Here is a 7,298-nt window from a genome sequence, read left to right on the forward strand (position 1 = left end):
GCAACGAAACCTAGGTATTGAGATATTTTGGGGTTTTTCATTTGTATATGCACACTATAGAATACCAACGTATCTTAGCAAGAGCAGCATGAATATTAATGTATGTTTTCTCAGAAGATTTTTCTCCAAATTTTAATAACATAATTTAGCAAACGTTTACTATTTGCTTTCTGTCTAGAGTAATACGTAGGTACTATCAGCATTGTAGTGGTAAATGACAAAGGACTTGTCTTCATAGAAGTTCCAGTTGAGTAGGGCAGCTATTATACAGAGGCAATATGCCTGGACTTAAGTGGACTACATTTTTATTCCTGGAGCTGTAAAAGGCTATAATTAGCAGACTCCTAAATATATACTTAATTATTATAGAGGCATTGGAAATTTTTTTCAGTCTCTTTTGCCATCTTAATGATTCAAAACACATACAGGTTGAGCATTCCTTACCTAAAATGCTTTGAACCAGAATTATTTCATTTTTCAGATTATTAGAATTTTTGAATATTTGCATATATACAATGAGATATATTGGGAATGAGACTCAGGTCTAAACCCAAAATTCATTTATGTTTTATGTATACCTTATACACATAGCCTCAAGGTGATTTTATAAAATATTTCAAATATTTATTCCATGAAACAAAGTTTATATACACTGAACTATCCAAAAGCAAAATTGTCATGTCTCAGCCACCCATGTGGACAATCTGTGGCTGTGTGGCATCACCATCATTTCTGACTCTTGATTCATATGCTACTAATAAGGCATCACTTATACTCATTCACACTTAACTACTTAATAGTAAAAAATATAACATACCATTAATACAGTAAAAAAATAATAGCAACAACAAACAAAGGCAAGCTTTCAGTCTCCACCTCAGGCACTATGTTTTGAATAAGAGGTTACTTGATTTTATTGTTTTAGATCAGGAGAAACATCAGAATCATTTGAGGGACCAGGAAGTGTTCCTCTGGGGTTGAGGAGACATTCTTCCAGATGACTTTTTGAAATGTTTCCTCCAGAGTCATCCATCTCATTCACAATAGTTTTAGTCTTAAATGTCTCTCTTTGATTTTATAAACTGACATCATTTCTTGTTGTGTTATAAATGCACAGTGCTCTTGTCCTTCTATAAGCCCATCACACGTTATCACCATGTCATTTATGAGCACTTTTTCTGCACTGTTAACATAATCTTCATCATCACTCTCATTACTATCACTTTGACTCATAACCATTTTGTCTATTTCACCATCAGTCAATGAATGAAAAACTGGAGCCTCATATGGTTGTTAAAAACTTTAATATCCACTTCCATCTTACTGTTGAAGTTTGAGTTTTATATATATATACACACAGTCACACATATATATGTGTGTATATATGTATTTATATATATTTTATATATATATATAAACTTATGAAAAGAGGTCAGACATCATTTTTTTCTCACTTGACATATGGAATCCTTCAAAGTCACTATCTTGTTTATCATTATCACCAAACATAGTCACAGAGGTTGTACCAGGTATACACAACTATCTTTAGTCATCGTGTACCAAGCATTGACAACAACATATAATAACATCCTTCATGGTAAATTCCTTTTGAAAACCCTCCATATTTTTACCTCTATTTACTGCTGTCAGCATACTGTTCAAGAAAGTGCTTTTATTTATTCTTCATTGATCTAAGGATACTCTGGCCACATGGCTGAAATAATGACTTCACATTTGGGGAAAAGTGCATGCCATAAGTATTATTTTTGATGACAGTTTCAGCTGGAGGATGATCAGAACAGTTGCCAAGGAATAGTAAAATCTTGCAGTTGTCATCCAGTCCCACTTTCCCACAGGGAGCACAAACTGCTGGCGTAAAATATTTGTGTTACCAATCAGAAAGCATGTCCCTGATGATCCATGCCTTTGTTAAGATACTAATGGACTGGTAAGAAATTTACTCCTCAAAAATAACAAGGACTGGGGTGTAAGGTTTTCCTTGTTGTGTGCCTTCTGCAAAAGCATACCACAGCACAGTTATTCTGTCTTTGGCAGCCTTAATTCCTGTAGTCACTGTCTTTCTGGTGCAATAATGCATTATAGACTTGTTCTGGCAACAGATTTTTATCAACAGCGACCTTGCAAACTGGTCAACGAATTTCTCTGCTGCTTTATTATCACCACAGAAAGCAGATGCTTTATCACCTCAAATCTTTAAAAATTTAATATTGTGTCTTTTCTTAAATTTATGTGATCAGCCTGTTGAATATTCATAGTTCCCTTCAATTTTCAATTGGTCATGATAGATATTTGCTTCTTTCATGGTCAGTATACCGTTAAGTGGCATGTGTTCACAGCGATGCTGATGGATCCATTCTTTCAACACAAGATTGAGGTATTCATTTTTAGCTTTTTGCAGTATTTTTTTTTTTTAAAAACTTATTAATGTCTATCATGCTCAACACAAAAATTCAGCAGTTTATCCTTCTGTTTTTCAGGTCATATATGGTGGTCATCCCAACACCATACTCTTCTGTAATATGTTTCCTACTTACACTGCTGTCCAGTTTCTCCAAGAGCTTGACTTTCCATGCTATAAACATAAATGCTTCCTTTTTTTATTCTTACCACTCTTACTCATAGGAGTATCTGCAGGCCTTTTTGAAATTTTCAACAATGTCTTTATATCACAAAGTGGAAATTATGAAAAAACACAAAAATTCACAGTGGGTAATGCACATAGGACTCATACCCTTGTATGAGGAACCTGCTATTGGTGCATCTGTCTTGCACATATGCTATTTTATTAAACTTTATGGGTGTGCTAATGTGGGAAAATCTAGCACGTGTGGAAAAGGTATATTGCAGTTGACGGGGGCTGGCAGGGTCTTTTCTCCTTTGGGGATGCTGAATAATCTGTATTTTGTGTTTGCCTTTGACTGCCTCCCATCACATGAGGTCAGGTGTGGGATTTTTGACTTACATTGTCATGGTGAAGCTCAAGAACTTTCAGATTTGGGAGTATTTAAAATTTCAAATTTTCAGATGGAGGATGCTCAGTCCTACCATATTAATAAGCATTTGTTGGTAATTATCTATTTTTAATGAAAGGAATGGTAAAAAGAACAATTATTGCTTTGTTTTTTCTTTTTTTACCTTTTTATGAGGAATATTGACATTTTATAATAATACTGATTTCCTCAAAATCCAACATGTGGTAAGCCACTTCCCAAATTCTCCATTGATTCTTTTCTCTTAGTATTGACACTACTGGGTAGTCCTCACTCACAATGAGTATTGGTGATCTATGTAACTATTGGAATGTTCAAGAAATAGAGTATGTTTTCTGAGGCAAAGCTAAAATAGCTACTGTAGCTTCTGTCCTGCTCTCTCATCGATCCCCATCTCTAAAGAAAGCCAGTTGCAGTATTGTGAAGACATCCAACAGGCAGAAAGATAGATCCATATGGCAATAACTAATGTCCTTTGACAACAACCAACATCAACTTACCAGCCGTTGTGTAGTGAGCCATCTTGGAAGTCATTCCTCTAGTCCATTCAAACCTTCATGTGACTGTAGTCTGGACTGATATCTTCACTACAACCTCACAAAAAACCCTGTGCAAGAATCACCCAGATAAGTTGTCTGGAATTCTTGTCCCAGGGAAACTGCATAACGAGAAAAGATTATTATTTGAAGCACCTAATTATGGGGTAATTATTTATGTAGCGCTAGACAACTAGTACAAAGTCTTAAACCATTTATTTCCATCTCATACTAATGCAAAATTTGTCTTTAATCAGGCAGAAGTGTAATGTTGCAAATATTCAATTTTTCCTTTTGGTTCAGCAGTGTCAAGCGTGACATTCTTGACAACCATTTCAGTATCTCTAATAGCTGGCAAAAGTGCCAATTTCAGCTATGATTTTTTTTTCTAGCTATTACCTTTAGAGGACTGCCAGTTAAGCGAACATTAGTTCATTATAAACAAATGTTGCTTTATTGCACAGTTAAGCTTCTCAGACTCAGTAAAGTACATTTTCCTTGTATCCGTTCTTTGCTCTAAACATAATGCGTGATAAGGTAATACATTTCTTTGATTACTATAAAATGAAAGTGATGGAAGAGTGTACCTAACATATAATGAAAACATCAAGAAAAATATAGTTACACACAAATGCAATTTGAACAAAGTAGAATATATCGTACCTAAAGAAAACATATAAGCATATTTTTATTTCCAAAAGGTCAATGATACCTTTTTAAATAAATTATTACTATATTCCAAATGTAATAAATGAGATAAACATTGTCTTTATATTCTTATGAATCTATCTTAATTTTGAGCTTCTACAGCCGGACTACTTCCAACCTATACTAATCTCTGTATTTATATACTATGTCTATAAGCTAAAACATAAATTATATTTAGCTTATAAATTCATAAATTTCTCTGAAATAATTTATTGGTCACTTACTGTGTCTTCAATATAAAATATTTAGTTACTACTTTATAAGAATTAATTTTCATATGTGTGTTTGTAGCTTTTCTCTCACCAATCTCAGTTGTATGTTCCAAAAAGTTTAATTTTGAAATTTCAATTTGCTACCCTGAGCCAATATAAGTACTTAGAAAAGACAGAATATTTTTAATGTATGTTGTAAATTAGTCATTTCGAATATTTTTCCTAAATATATTTTTGTAAATTCAGTTTATTTTAATCAGTATGAACACAAGCAACCATTTCAACAACCAAAAAATTAAATATATAAAACAGTATTAAAGGTTTAACATATAAAGTTTACCACTGCGCAAACATATTCTACTAATTTATGTTTGCAAGGGCTAACTTTAATAGAAAATTAAGGCACAATTTCCCTTCTCTTCCAATTATTCAGATGTTTGCTTAATTCCTTCACTCTAGTGTGCATATATAGATGTGGCCTTAATCCCTAATGTTGGATGGCAAAAACGTAAATTAGTCCAGCTGAAGCTAATGAAATGAGTGTGTTATGCTCTATTATTCTCCAAAAGTTCTATTTATGTGCATTGTACTTCAATCCAAAGAATAAATCTTGCAGCTCAAATTGCCATATGTTCGGAATTTTAGCACAGGTGAGCACAGTAAGACCAGCTGTTATTACTCTAAATAATGATATCACATAAATAAGAGAAAGTACTGATTGAAAATGAATGAACAAATGCCACCTTTTCAGATTAGAAAAAAAGGTATTTGAAAAGCAATGGCTATTGTAAAAAGTCCATTCTTTACATATTCTTAACATTCTTACCATCGTTTTATTATCTACTTATCTAAGTTGAAGACCATGATTGCCCTCTGGCTTTTGTTGATTGGTTGGTTGCTTTGGCTTTCAAAAACCACTTTTAAATGGAATACATATTACATACATGTATGTATGTATATGTATATTTTTATGAAATTTAAAAATAGTAGCACTACTGGCACTGAAGGTATAAGTAAATATATCAGTATAATTAAACAGAAAAATATAAATTTCAATACAAACAAAAAATTTTGCAGATGATAAGGTTAACAACTCAAAAACTCAAAACTGAACTTAAGAACAGAGACAAATATATATTATTAAATACTTTGCAGTAAATAGTTTTGGGGCAACTGGATAGCCATTTGGAAAAAAGATTAAATTAGATCTGTGTCTTTCACCATACATAAGAATAAATTCCAAATTCATTAGATATGTGTTTAAAAATTTATTTGTACAGGTATCGGAAGAAAACATGGGTGAATGTCTATTTAACGGTGACCCAGATTCAAAGATTGTGAGAAAAATTGATAAATCTTAAGACGTATTTTTAAAAAAATATGTGACAAAACAAACAAACAAATCTCCACAAACATAGGCAGAAGATATCTGATAAGCTGAGAGAAAATATCATGTAAATAAAAAGGTATGAAGAACATGAAATTCAGAGCCTCAAAGGCTAATGTCATTACTGAAAAATCAATAAAAAAGCTAATATCATTAATATCTAAAGATATATATAAAATCTCTTAAAACTGAGGAACAAATGATCAAAAGCATAGAAGAAAATAAGTAAAGTACATGAAAATACACCTCAATAAAAGTACATACATGACCAATAACATGAAAATATTTTCAAACTCAGTCATTATTAGAGAAACACATATTTTAAGAAAAACCACTGAAATATTTTTTCTTACCTACAAAATAGTGAATATTTTGAAATGTGACAAAATACTTTTATTGAGGAAATAAAGCTATTTCACACATTGCTTAGTGGAATTCAAAATGGTGGATTTTCTGAAGGGGAATTTGGCAATAGCTGAGAAATCCTTAGATGCACTTACTTCTGATATAAGCAATTCCACTTCTAGGAATCTACTATGATGATACATCTTCAACAATATGAAAATAAATGTGATCAAAGTTATTCACTGTAGCATTTTTCTGAATTTCAAAAAACTGTAAATAAATTCCCATATACTGGATACTATTTTAATAAATTATGATACATCCACACAGTGGGTTACTGTGCAGCTATGAAGAAGAATGAAGAAGATCTCTGAACTGAGGAAGCTGGGACCCGCAAGTTAATGCTTTGTCAAAGACTTTTTAAACATTTCTAATTTTAATTTATTAATTTATTTATTTGTTTTGAGACAGGGTCTCTGTCACCCATGCTGGAGTGTGGTGATGTGATCACAGCTCTTCGTAAACTCAGTTTTCCAGGCTCAAGTGATGCTCCCACCTCAGCCTTCCGAGCAGGTGAGACTACAGATAACTTACCCAGCTATTTTTAGTAATTTTTGTAGAGACAGGGTCCCACTGCGTTGCCCAGGCTGGTCTCGAACTCCTGAGCTCAAGTGATCTGTGCACCTCAGCCTCCCAAAGTGCTGGGATTACAGGTGTGAGTCATCACTGTGCCTGGCCTGTATAAGACATTTTCAAGTAAAACTCTCTCATTTTATATTTTTTGCAGTATATCAAGGTGAAGAATGCAGTGCCTATTGGAATATTTTGGTGCCAATGTCTTGAGTTGTGCCACAGTACCTGCAGTTTCCCCCACTGCTGCTGTTGCATTATCAGTACAAATGACAACACAGTAAGAAAGGCATTAAAATTTGAGAAAACAGTGAGATTGCCAACAAAAAACAGTCTCAGGGACTCCCAATGTCTTCAGATCTGACATCAGGAAAACTTGTTCTATAGGATATAATATATTTCCAGACAAATAAAAATATTTGAAAAACTTCTGGAAGATATACTCAAAGAAGAATGTACAGTAAGGACA

This window comes from Macaca fascicularis, chromosome 7, assembly GCF_037993035.2.
Source record: "Macaca fascicularis isolate 582-1 chromosome 7, T2T-MFA8v1.1".
Taxonomy (NCBI): domain Eukaryota; kingdom Metazoa; phylum Chordata; class Mammalia; order Primates; family Cercopithecidae; genus Macaca; species Macaca fascicularis.